Source organism: Oncorhynchus kisutch, linkage group LG4, assembly GCF_002021735.2.
Source record: "Oncorhynchus kisutch isolate 150728-3 linkage group LG4, Okis_V2, whole genome shotgun sequence".
NCBI lineage: Eukaryota > Metazoa > Chordata > Actinopteri > Salmoniformes > Salmonidae > Oncorhynchus > Oncorhynchus kisutch.
This window is the reverse complement of record NC_034177.2, coordinates 32,916,397-32,930,919: the sequence shown is the minus strand read 5'-3', so window position 1 is coordinate 32,930,919 and position 14,523 is coordinate 32,916,397. Positions and strand designations below refer to the sequence as shown.

At 41.6% G+C, this 14,523-nt stretch overlaps 1 pseudogene; it reads right to left on the bottom strand.

Moving 5' to 3' along the window:
* Window positions 1–406: 406 nt before the first annotated feature.
* Window positions 407–14,523, bottom strand: part of LOC109888855 (voltage-dependent calcium channel subunit alpha-2/delta-1-like) — a 101,547-nt pseudogene continuing 87,430 nt past the window's right edge.

The window sequence follows — 14,523 nt, the reverse complement described above, 5'->3', positions numbered from 1 at the left end:
AAAGTTGTGGCAAAATGGCTTAAGGACAACAAAGTCAAGGTATTGGAGTGACCATCACAAAGCCCTGACCTCAATCCCATAGAAAATGTGTGGGTAGAACCGAAAAAGCGTGTGCGAGCAAGGAGCCCTACAAACCTGACTCAGTTACACCAGCTCTGTCAGGAGTAGTGGGCCAAAATTCACCTAACTTATTGTGGGAAGCTTGTGGAAGGCTATCCGAAATGTTTGACCCAAGTTAAACAATTTAAAGGCAATGCTAGCAAATACTAATTGAGTGTATGTAAACTTCTGACCCACTGGGAATGTGATGAAAGAAATAAAAGCAGAAAAAAATCATTCTCTAATATTATTCTGACATTTCACATTCTTAAAATAAAGTGGTGATCCTAACTACCTAAGACAGGGAACTTTTACTAGGATTAAATGTCAGGAATTGTGAAAAAGTTTAAATGTATTTGGCAAAGGTGTATGTAAACTTCCGACTTCAACTGTAAATCAAAACCGTTGGATTATCAATAACTTTGCTTTCCATTTCAGTTACAGGTTTTGTTGTCTTCATAATTATATTTTTTATGTACTGTACAGTATAATAAATATCATAAACAACAGAAACTAAGCTTAAATCATTCGTATCAGTGAATTATAAAGGACAGACACTCAACCTCCCTCTTACTCCAACCAAAACATATAAGTACATTTATGATGACGAATTAAAGGGTTTGGTTAGCTCCAAAGAATACACCATATAATAGAATAGCTCAGTCAACATGGTGGAGAAGAGATGAGAGGGAGGAAAGAGCACCCCTTTGGCTTTGGAGAATGATTGGAGAGCAGGAGAGTGACTTCTCTTCCATATTGGCAGTGCGTTAACAGATCAGTGATGATATTCAGGAGATGGAGAGTCAGAAAACGGTCCAATGTAAAACACTGTCTGGTTGAGATGTGTGTGTGTGTAGGGGTCATGAGTGTCGGGGGCCAGTGAGGTGCCACAGCAGCAGTAGTTGGAGTCCCAACATGGGCCAAGGGGAGGGGCTTAGAGAGGTCCCGCCACCACAGTCAGAATCATCCTCCTGTTGGTCACAACATCCGTTGATCAGACAAGCACCAATCAGACAATTCAAACTCCGATTACGCTGGCAAATAATAGAGAACATACATTTTTGCATTCAGAAGGGTGCAACATTATAGAATGTTCGGTGTGTGTATGTGTGTGTGTGTTGCCTCCTGTTGTTTGATGCCAGTGTTCAGGATATCCATGCGTGCCCTTGGCCTTCGTGTGTGTGTGTGTTTGTGTCGTACAGTACTGCACACCGTCAAAGGCAGGAAACCCATCTGGCACTTCCTCTATTTACAGGGAATATAGACTGCAGAGCAACTTCCATAGTTCAGCTGTGGGGAGAGAGTCCTACTTTCACTCTCCATAGAGGATCTACATCTGCTGTACAATACCCGTACCTTCCATTCCCAGGCCACCCTAAACATCACTACCGGCCTGTGTGTGTGACAGGTCTATAACAGGTAGTACATCTCTTTTACTCTACAGTACACTATTCACCTGGTAGAGAATTACATGATATACTGTATTGGTACCTTATTTTCCTTTTGTTCTGGGATTATCCAAGTGTGTTTAATTATTTGAAGGAAGTAGCTACAGTACTAGAATCCTGGTCATCATTATTAACACATAGATAGTAGTGGTTGTGTTTAAGGCCTATCAGTAGATTTTCGGTCAGTTAGTAGTTGCTGTGTGTAACACCTGACTATCAACATGGGTGGAGAGACACAGGCCTCAGTTCAGTTTTTATTGACAGGGAATATCCCTAGGCCCAGCATCAACTCCTGCAGCAACATGAGGAAGGGGACAGGCCAGAGACACACACAAACCAATTCATGCAATCAGGCAATGAAGAACATCCAATGGAAAGAGAGAGAGAGAGATCAAGAGGGAGAGAGAGATAGAGAAGAACAAAAATGTGTGCGCGCACATTTTTGACTTACGTCTACGTGGTTATCGAAACACACGTCAGGTCCTTTCCTGTACCTGGGGTTCTGAGCTAGCTCACAGCGATCTGGACCTTGGGCTGCACACGCACACACTAAGGAAATACTAACGCACAAACAAATCTGCAACACAAACCTCAAAAATATACACACGCACTCTGATCTTAAATACAGACGTATCTTGGTCAAACATACATCTCCAAATCACATATTTAACACACTCCCTTACAAGCTCATATGTATCACTGGCAGGTTGATGTTTATTGGGAGTCTTGTCCTGGAGGCAGAACTGAGTGATTTCCACTAGATGGGCCGGATGCAAAGTCAAAATAGTCTCTTTTGTAAAAATGTATGGGGGAAAAAATTGCTTTGATCTTAATTTAAGGTTAGGCATTAGGGTTAGCAATGTGGTTAAGGTTAGGGTTGAGAGTAGTGTTAGGTTTAAAATCAGATTGTATGACATTGTAGTAGTGCCAGCTAGTGAACACTCTGCAGAGCTGCCTCCAGAACAAGATTTATAATGAAAAAACACTAACCTGTGTATCACCCTGTCTGTGGAAGAGTGTTACACTTTAACAATTCCATTATAAATATCACCCCTATGATTGAACATGACACTGTGATTGGACAGCCTCTTAGTTGTGTGCAATAGAGTGTAGTGTGTATGTTTTAAATGTATGCTGTGTGTGTGTGGATGAGTGTGTGGATGAGTGTGTGTGTGTGTGTGTGTGTGTGTGTGTGTGTGTGTGTGTGTGTGTGTGTGTGTGTGTGTGTGTGTGTGTGTGTGTGGATGAGTGTGTGTGTTTGTCCTCAAACTGAGCTGTAAACTACTGGCCTTTTGTTTGAACCCTCTCTGACCTGGGATGATGACACTTTACATCAGCAGGAATCTAAAGCCCCAAACACATATATCTCATAGACATGCACACACACACTTACACTTTACACTGATTGAAAGTGATCCCAACATGGGTTCCAGATGTTCCACTCAGATACACAGCTCCATATTAATTTATACTATGAGAATAAAAGTTTTAATCAAGCAGTAATACTGACTAGAAAATGATTGCAATATGATGTGTGTGGGTGTGTGTGGAAGGAAACATGGTTGCTCTGCCTGTCGTAGTGGTCTGGGGTCACAGGACAGACAGGTGGTCTTGGCATCAGTGATCAGAAACACCAGGTTAGTGTTGGGCAGCTTCTCAGCTCGATACATCCTGAAACAAACACACACACACCGTAGTAAGCTACTCAACATTATACTGTACATACTAAAAGGATGAGAGGAGAGGAATGCTAACCATCTAAATATTACACACATGAGAGAACACTTCCCCAGTAGCGGTGCGTGGGCAAAATCAATGGGGAAGCCAAACTGATATGTATTTCTTTCCAACGTATGTTTTAACAATTGTGTTGTTTGCTATGTTAAAAATGCATTTCTAAGACACTGTGATAGCCGATATGAGGCCGATAATGCCATATCACAGACAATGTTCTAAAATACAGGTGTCACAGATTGGCAGAGTAAATTCAACAACATACAGTGCATTTAGAAAATATTCATACCCCTCATACCCCTCTAATTCCACATTTTGTTGTGCTACAGACAGAATTCAAAATGGATTAAATTGATAATTTTTACGCTACAATCAAAACGAAAACAACCCAGGACATCTTACTCAGTGAAAGTGGTTGCAGTCTGCCGTGAAGCATTCATCTGAGTATACGGGTAAGAGTCTAGCTACATTTTCAGGTATTATACATGTCAAATTTTGTCAGGAAGTTGTTTTCATTGCAAGTTCAAATGTACTGTTAGCTAGCTAGTGAATGTCAGCTTGCTGGCTCGCTAGCTAATGTTATGTGTGATCTGTGTAGTAATATTATTGGTTTCTCAGAAATGTATTTGCATTGTATTGCCAGTTATAGCCTAATCACAGAAAATGGCGCCAATAGAAATGGCAGCCGTGCATCTAGGCCCTAAGCAAATTTGCAGATTTCTTTTGTGTGTATTTCTTACAGTATTAGCCCAGAAAATGTTTTGTGTTATTACATATAGCCAGGAATAACTTTTGGATATCAGAGAGGTGGTAACTCACCAGCATTATTAGGATTACAAACAGGAATAAGACTTTCCCAAATCTGATCCTTTGTTCTTACCCCCCAATGTAATTGAACTGATTCCAGAGGCTGATCCAAAACATCGCCGGCGGGGAAGAGGTACACCACCCACCGAGTATATTACTCGTTAATGTTCAGCCTCTGGATAATAAAGTTTACGAGCTCATGGCAAGGATTTCCTTCCAGAGAGATATCAGGGATTGTAACATACTCTGTTTCTCGGGATATACTGTCTGAGTCTGTACAGCCAGTTGGTGTTATTGTGATAACATACAGGAACTCAAGTCCTTTTGTTCACCCAACCTAGAATACCTCATAATCAAATGCTGACCGTATTACCTCCCAAGAGAATTATATTCAGTTATAGTCATAGCTGTGTATATTCCCCCTCAAGCTGATACCACGACGGACTTCAAAGAACTTCACTGGACTTTATGCAACCTGTAAACCACATATCCTGAGGCAACATTTATTGTAGCTGGGAATTTTAACAAAGCAAATTTGAGGAAAATGCTACCAATGTTCTGTCAACACATTGGCTGAAGAACTCGCGCTGCTACAACAGTTGACAACTGCTACTCCAACTTCCGGCATGCCTACAAGGCACTCCCTGCCCTCCCTTCTGCAAATCTGATCACAACTCCATTTTGCTTCTCCCTTCCTATAGGCAGAAACTCAAACAGGAAGTACCCGTGCTAAGGACTATTCAATGTTGGTCTACCCAATCAGAATTGACACTTTAAGATTGTTTTGATCACGCGGACTGGGATATGTCCCGGGTAGCCTCTGACAATAACATTGACGAATACACGGATACGGTGACTAAGTTTAGCTCAGACAGGAGATGTATGTGGCAGGGTCATATAGACAATCACGGACTACATAGGGAAAACCAGCCACGTCACGGACACTGATGTCCCAAGGCTGCCGGCCAACTCCTAGCCTCATCTTCAGAGCATGCGCAGACCAGCTGACTGGAGTGCTTACGGACATATTCAATCTCTCCTTATCCTAGTCTGCTGTCCCCACATGCTTCAAGATTGCCACCATTGTTCCCTTACCCAGGAAAGCAAAGGTAACTGAACTAAATGATTATCGCCCCGTAGCAGTCACTTGTCATCATGAAGTGCTTTGAGAGACTAGTCAAGGATCATATCACTTCTACATTACCTGATAGCCTAGACCCACTTAAATTTGCTGAACGCCCCAATAGATCCACAGATGATGCAATCGCCATCACACTGCACACTGTCTTATCCCATCTGTACAAGAGGAATACTTATGTAATAATGCTGTTCATTTACATTAGCTCAGCATTCAACACCATAGTACCCTCCAAGCTCATCAATAAGCTTGAGGCCCTGGCTCTGAATCCCGCCTTATGAAACTGGGTCCTGGACTTGCCCCCAGGTGTTGAAAGTAGCAAACAACACCTCCACTTCGCTAATCCCCCACAAGGGTGCCTGCTCTGCCCCCTCCTGTACTCCCTTTTCACCCATGACTGTGTGGCCACACATGCCTCCAACTCAATCATCAAGTTTGCAGACGACACAACAGTAGTAGGCCTGATTACCAACAATGACGAGACAGCCTACAGGGAGGGCCCTGGGAGTGTGGTGCCAGCAAAATAACCTCTCACTCAACGTCAACAAAACAAAGGAGCTGATTGTGGACTTCAGGAAACAGCAGAGGGAACACCAACCTCAGGAGGCTGTATCACCGCCTGGTACGGCAACTGCACCACCCACTCTCCAGAGTGTGGTGCCGTCTGCCCAACGCATCACAGGGGGTAAATTACCTGCCCTCCAGGACACCTACAGCACCCGATGTCACAGGAAGGCCAAAAAGAAAATCAAGGGCAACAACCACCCGAGCCACTGCCTGTTCACCCCGCTATCATCCAGAAGTCAAGGTCAGTACAGGTGCATCAAAGCTGGGACCAAGAGGCTGAAAAACAGCTTCTATCTCAAAGCCATCAGACTGTTAAACAGCCGTCACTTACACATTATAGGCTGCTGCCCTATATACATAGACTTGAAATCATTGGCCACTTTAATAATGGAACACTAGTCACTTTAATAATGTTGACATAGTTTGCTTTTTTCATATCATATATACAGTGGGGAGAACAAGTATTAGATACACTGCCAATTTTGCAGGTTTTCCTACTTTTCCTACAAAGCATGTAGAGGTCTGTAATTTTTATCATAGGTACACTTCAACTGTGAGAGACGGAATCTAAAACAAAAACCCAGAAAATCACATTGTATGATTTTTAAGTAATTAATTTTCAAGTATTTGATCACCTACCAACCAATAAGAATTCTGGCTCTCACAGACCTGTTAGTTTTTCTTTAAGAAGCCCTCCTGTTCTCCACTCATTACCTGTATTAACTGCACCTGTTTGAACTCGTTACCTGTATAAAAGAAACCTGTCCACACACTCAATCAAACAGACTCCAACCTCTCCACAATGGCCAAGACCAGAGAGCTGTGTAAGGACATCAGTGATAAAATTGTAGACCTGCACAAGGCTGGGATGGGCTACAGGACAATAGGCAAGCAGCTTGGTGAGAAGGCAACAACTGTTGGCCCAATTATTAGAAAATGGAAGAAGTTCAAGATGCGCCCTCGGTCTGGGGCTCCATGCAAGAACTCACCTCGTGGGGCATCAATGATCATGAGGAAGGTGAGGGATGAGCCCAGAACTACACGGCAGGACCTGGTCAATGACCTGAAGAGAGCTGGGACCACAGTCTCAAAGATAACCATTATTAACACACTACGCCGTCATGGATTAAAATCCTGCAGCGCACGCAATGTCCCCCTGCTCAAGCCAGCGCATGTCCAGGCCCGTCTGACGTTTGGATCATCCAGAAGGTCATTGGCAGAGGAGGAATGGGAGTAGGTCATGTGGTCTGATGAGACAAAAATAGAGCTTTTTGTTCTAAACTCCATTCGCCGTGTTTGGAGGAAGAAGGATGAGTACAACCCCAAGAACACCATCCCAACCGTGAAGCATGGAGCATGGAGGTGGAAACATCATTCTTTGGGAATGCTTTTCTGCAAAGGGGACAGGACGACTGCACCGTATTGAGGGGAGGATGGATGGGGCCATGTATCGTGAGATCTTGGCCAACAACCTCCTTCCCTCAGTAAGAGCATTGAAGATGGGTCGTGGCTGGGTCTTCCAGCATGACAACGACTCGAAACACACAGCCAGGGCAACTAAGGAGTGGCTCCGTAAGAAGCATCTCAAGGTCCTGGAGTGGCCTAGCCTTTCTCCAGACCTGAACCCAATAAAAAATCTTTGGAGGGAACTGAAAGTCTGTATTGCCCAGCGACAGCCCCGAAACCTGAAGGATCTGGAGAAGGTCTGTATGGAGGAGTGGGCCAAAATCCCTGCTGCAGTGTGTGCAACACTGGTCAAGAACTACAGGAAACGTATGATCTTTGTAACTGCAAACAAAGGTTTCTGTACCAAATATTAAGTTCTGCTTTTCTGATGTATCAAATACTTATGTCATGCAATAAAATGCTAATTAATTACTTAAAAATCATACAATGTGATTTTTTGGATTTTTGTTTTAGATTCCGCCTCTCACAGTTGAAGTGTACCTATGATAAAACATTACAGATCTCTACATGCTTTGTAAGTAGGAAAACCTGCAAAATCAGCAGTGTATCAAATAATTTTTCTCCCCACTGTATATACTGTATTCTATTCTACTGTATCTTAGTCTATGCCACTCTGACATTGCTTGTCCAAATAGTTATATATTCTTAATTCCATTCCATTACTTCAGATGTGTGTGTATTGTTGTGAAATTGTTAGATAATACTTGTTTGATATTACTGCACTGTTGGATCTAGAAACACAATCATTTCAAAACATCCGCAATAACATCTGCTAAACACGTCTACGTGACCAATACAATTTGATTTGATGTAATGTTAGCTAGCTAGCTAGCTAGCATTGAACCTAGTTGGTTAGCTTCATCTACCTGAAGATTCATACTACAGCATTTCATGCATGGTGGCTAGCTTTGACAATCCGTTTGAACTGTATTTGTTGGGATTATGGTTCATTGTTTTGCTAACTACTTGTGCTAACTACAACTACATTTTCTCAAAAGTGGGGTTACAAGTTTATCATCTTTCAAAGCAGAATTACTTTCCCATTGTTCCTCAACTGCAGTTTATGATATACCTTTTTGTAGCTCTGAGTCTTTACAATGTAAAAACACAATTACACATTTTGCAACATAAGACAGAATCGAGGTGGTCGGGCAAACGTGGAAAAAGTCAAGGGGTGTGAATACTTTCTGAAGGCACTGTACATTTGTGTTTCATCACAGTTAAAACCGGAGAGCAACATCTTATGTTTAAGTGTACAAAGAAAATATTGCAATTAACAAATAGTTACGTGACCTACACAGCATAGGCAAATGCAAGTTAAATTTAGTTGGCAAAGTTAATTTCACAGCTGGTTTGCTCAAGTTGTAATAATGTCATTACTAAAATGTCTCTGTTTTTCTTCACCCATTCATTGTGCCTCTGGACATGGATCACTGCAGCCTGGTCGAAAGTCTTGTTGATCCGAACTCAACCAAAGAGATTAAGTTTTAGGTTTGCCATAATGTGTTTTTTTTCTTTCTATGTCGGTCAAGGGACCTGCCCAGGTTTGCAAGATAAGAAAAAACAGTGGTGTCCCAATGGTTGTTGAGCAAATATGTACTTTTGTCTAATAGAAGGCATGGCCAGAAAAACAGCTTCTTTAGCCTAGCACTCCCAGCTAGCCAGTCGGTCCTATTGTAATTTTCAGTGTTAAAAGATTAGGTTCCACCCCATGCTCATCTCCCCTGCACCATACCCTATTTTGGAATTGGCCTCCTCCCATTCTCCTTGATTTTCAGCTGCTACAAAATCGTTTTAAACTAGAAACTCTTCATCCCCATCTCTATCCATAGCTAGCTACTGAAGGACAACGACACACACCATAAGCTAACAATTACATTTTTCTTTGGTGTGATTTGATTGGTAGGAAGTCAAATCCAAAATGGCCTTCCTTGACATTACATATGTTTTGCTGTGCCAGGACCATTCACAGTTGAGCTCACTCAGCTCAGATCAACACTGATTGGTTATCGGAATTATCAAGGGAGGCCAAATGCTTGCGAAATGCTAGCTGGTGTCACTTATTGCATGGTGTGCTTTTTCCGTGAAGTTTTTAAAAAATCTGACACAGCGGCTGCATTAAGAAGAAGTCCATCTTTAATTCTGTGAATAACACTTGTATCTTTTATCAATGTTTATTATGATTATTTCTGGAAATTTATGTGGCTCTCTGCAAAATCACCAGATGTTTTGGAAGCAAAACATTATTGAAAGTAACGCGCCAATGTAAACTGAGATTTTTGGATATAAATATGCACTTTATCGAACAAAACAGACATGTATTGTGTAACATGATGTCCTATGAGTGTCATCTGATGAAGGTTAGTGATTAATTTTATCAATATTTCTGCTTTTTGTGACTGCTCCCTTTGGCTGGAAAAATGGCTGTGTGTGTTGTGACTTGGCTCTGACCTAACATATGTTGTGCTTTCGCTGTAAAGCCTTTTTGAAATCAGACACGATGTGTAGATTAACAATAAGTTTATCTTTCATTTGGTGTATTGCACTTGTTAATGTGTGAAAGTTACATATAAAAAATTAAAAAATGAATTTCGCGCGCTGCGTTTTCAGCGGAATGTTGTCGAGGGGTGCCGCTAGCGGAACCTAGCCATATTAAAAAAGCTGTCCGTTCCTGCCACTCGCATCATCACACACATGTGCTTACCGTGGTGATAAAAATCTGGTTCAGACATACACAGAGACAATACTAAATCACACACATACTACAGGGCAATGGAGCAACACTCGCCGTCTGTAGAATGGCTCTTTCTTTATGGCACTCAAAGTTTAAGTGTCTTTAGTTGTTAATGTTGAAGAGAAAGAAAGTCAGGCACATGTGGCTCATATACCCACTGCATTTCTACCTACATTCAACCCCCACATCATGTGTGAGTTGCAGTACATAAACAGGGGTAAACGGGAGAGAGCACTCAGTAAACAGTGCTTCCCTCTGTGTCCAGCTCCTAACAGATCAAGGTAACGTGCATCTGATCAGAGCCAAGCCGGCAGCAGCTGCCTGGAAAGAGCAGGAAAACACAGAGGAGGGCAGGAAACTGACCTCATTCCGGAGCTACCCCACCAGAGGATGACATATCGGGATGAGCTTGTAGGCTCGGCCCTAATTTTATATGCTCTCTGACACCTGCATGGCAAATGGTGCAGGAACAAAGGACAATGCCCAAAGACTAGTCAACCCTTCCCTCTCTGAAAGGTCAACATGTAAATATCTCTGTTACAGTATTCAGAGCAATGAATATTAAATGTGATATAAGAATAGTATAGTATCCATGTATGGTATCTATCTGAAACTTGTTCACTGAGGATAACTTTGATGTTATCTACATGTATGTACATAATCTAGGGGGTTAGTTGTATCTGTATAGGGTGAACTCTGAATTACTCTATGCAAAAAGATTTTATGATCTTCTCAGGAATTCTGTCTTATTTACATTGGTCTCATCCCCCAACACAAACATTTAAATGCTGTGACACCCTGTGGAGATTGGGCCTGGGAGTATTGAAGTTACTGATATCATTTGATTGGTCAATGGTGGTTGGTTTTGGGGTGAAAGGTTACTTCTTCAGATGCTATAATTTAAATTAAATTAAATGCCTTTGTATGATCAATTCTCATTCGCTAGGCTTCTAGACCTCTGGTCTAGTACACATATCTTTATTCATGCTTTGTCCTGTTAGATAACCTTAGGGACCTACAGTAGCAGTCAAAAGTTTGGACACACCTACTCATTCAAGGGTTTTTCTTTATTTAGAATATTTTCTACATTGTAGAATAATAGTGAAGTCATCAACACATTGAAATAACACATATGGAATCATGTAGCAACCAAAAAAGTTTTAAACAAATCTAAACATATTTCATATTTGAGATTCTTCAAAGTAGCCACCCTTTGCCTTGATGACAGCTTTGCACACTCTTGGCATTCTCTCAACCAGCTTCATGAGGTAGTCACCTGGAATGCATTTCAATTAACAGGAAGACCTGATTCACGCAGTCTACTTTGAACAGTTGATGTTGAGATGTGTCTGTTACTTGAAGCATTTATTTGGGCTGCAATCTGAGGCTGGGAACGCTCATGAACTTATCCTCTGCAGCAGAGGTAACTCTGGGTCTTCCATTCCATTCTCATGAGAGCCAGTTTCATCATAGCGCTTTTTGCGACTGCACTTAAAGAAACTTTAAAAGATCTTAAAGTTTTCCGTATTGGCTGACTTTCATGTCTTAAAGTAATGACGGACTGTCATTTCTCTTTGCTTATTGGAGCTGTTCTTGCCATAAAATGGACTTGGTCTTTTACCAAATAGGGCTATCTTCTGTATACCACCCCTACCTTGTCACAACACAACTGATTGGCTGAAATGCATTAAGAAGGAAAGAAATTCCACAAATTAACTTTTAACAACTGTTAATTGAAATGCATTCCAGATGACTACCTCATGAAGCTGTTGAGAGAATGCCACAATTGTGCACAACTGTCATCAAGGCAAAGGGGGGCTACTTTAAAGAATCTCAAATACACTTTTTTGGATACTACATGATTTCATGTGTTATTTCATAGTTTTGAGGTCTTCACTATTATTCTACAATGTAGAAAATAGTAAAACAAAGAAAAACCATGGAATGAGTAGGTGTGTCCAAACTTTTGACTGGTATAGTATTTTTTATTAAAACGTTATTTTAATGAATTTATTCATACTATTTCATCCACAAGATATACTCCTGACACAAATCTAGGGTTGCTACCAAAGCCGGCTGGTCGTTCGGTCTATCGGTTCCGATGCCAGAGACGTTACCCAGTGGTTAAGTCATTTTGTTCTGTATCTATGGATGTGATCCAGTCGTTCATTATAAATGTTCTATCGCCATACTGGCTTGCAACGTTATCATCCCTTACTTGATAGCTAGCCAACAAATAGCTAATTTACAGTCCCGTCAAACAGTGCAGCCAGAATAACAACAAAGTAGCTTCATTTGCATTTGTTTAAGCTGTTTTCTAGTGACATTTATTTGGATACATCCATAACAATGAGCTAATGATGCACAATTTCACCTGGCAAAGAAAATGTGCTCTCTCATCAGGACAATGTTGTTCAGAGCTATCCAACAACACAGCTAACACAATCACTTCAAACTGAAGCAGGAAAGACTGCAAACTAGCTGCACTTTGTTGCATTTGACCTGTTTTCTATTGATCTTTCTTTGTATATATCCATAAAAATTATGCTGATTCATGATCTCGGCTGGCTGAGAAAAGCTGCCTGTCTGTCTCATCCCAATTCCAGACATGTTCATTATAGCCTAGCGGTTAGAGCGTTGGGCCAGTAACCAAAAGGCTTCTGGATTGAATCCCCGAGCTGACAAGGTAAAAATCTGTCGATCTGCCCCTGAACAAGGCAGTTAACCCACTGTTCCCTGGTAGGCCGACATTGGAAATAAGAATTTGTTCTTAACTGACTTGCCTAGTTAGACATTTTTTTTTTAAACAACTGTAGATCGAATTTGTATATTGAAACAATGTTGCAAATTTCAGAGAGACAGAAATCAAGGTTTACAGAAATCTTCGCTGTCGAAAACTAAAAGTTAGTCAAAAAGAAATGTGAGATAAAGTGTAGATGCTTTTTATAGTGGAGATCAAGTTTATATAATTGTCTGGCTGGGCCGATGAGACAGTGGATTGCGCAGTTAGATGGAACAGAGTAAATAGGCATTAAAGCGTCTTAGTGGTAACTTGTGGAATAAACACAGTCTGGAATGCAGTTTTAACCAATCAGCATTCAGGATGAGACGCACCCGTTGTATAAAATATCACATATACTGCATATTCACATTTAAAATATTATTGCCCACAACAAGCTATTATCCAGGAAAGAGGAAATTGGAATCGACCCTTATATCACACACACACACACACACACACACACACACACACACACACACACACACACACACACACACACACACACACACACACACACACACACACACACCTGGAGCAGTTTCCACAGTCGAGGACTCCCGAGTAGGATCTCTCTTCGTTGTCAAAGAAATACTGAGTCTGCTCTGTGATACAACTCTCCTTAAACATGTTAGCAGACATGTCATCATCTGAGTCCACTAGAGAGAGAGACTACATAACTGTTACCACACACAACCAAAAACACAACACAAAAACATCTGTGCTTACATCTCCTCCAAATAAATAGTCCAAAGCCCCTTCACTTTTTCCACATTTTGTTACGTTAGTCTTATTCTAAAATTGATTTACTAAAATAGTACCCTCATCAATATACACACAATACCCCACAATGAAGAAGCAAAAACAGGTTTTTAGATTTTTGTGCAATTTTGTTAAAAATTAAATAAACTGAAATACCACATTTACATAAGTATTCAGACCCTTTACTCAGTACTTTGTTCAAGCACCTTTGGCAGAAATTACAGCCTCAAGTCTTCTTAGGTATGACTCTACAAGCTTGGCACACCTGTATCTGGTGAGTTTCTCCCATTCTTCTCTGCAGATCCTCTCAAGCTCTATCAGGTTGGATGGGAGCGTCGCTGCACAGCTATTTTGAGGTCTCTCCAGAGATGTTTGATCTGGTTTAAATCTGGGCTGGGCCACTCAAGGACATTCAGAGATTTGTCCCGAAGCCTCTCCTGCATCACCTTGTCTGTGTGCTTTGGGTCGTTGTCCTGTTGGAAGGTGAACCTTCGTCCCAGTCTAAGGTCCTGAGCACTCTGGAGCAGGTTTTCATCAAGGATCTCTCTGTACTTTGCTTTGTTCGTCTTTCCCTCGAGCATGACTAGTTTCCCAGTCCCTGCTGCTGATTAAGATCCCCACAGCAAGATCCTGCCACCACCATGCGTCACCATAGGGATGGTATTGGCCAGGTGATGAGCAGTGCCTGCTTTCCTCCAGATATGATGCTTGGCATTCAGGCCAGAGAGTTCAATCTTGGTTTCGTCAGACCAGAGAATCTTATTTCTCATGGTCTGAGAGTCCTGTAGGTGCCTTTTGGCAAACTCTAAGCAAGCTGTCACGTGCCTTTTACTGAAGAGTGGCTTCCATCTGGCCACTCTACCATAAAGGCCTGATTGGTGGAGTGCTGCAAAGATGGTTGTCCTTCTGGAAGGTTCTCCCATCTACAAAGACGAACTCTGGAGCTCTGTCAGAGTGACTATCGGGTTCTTGGTCACCTCCCTGACCA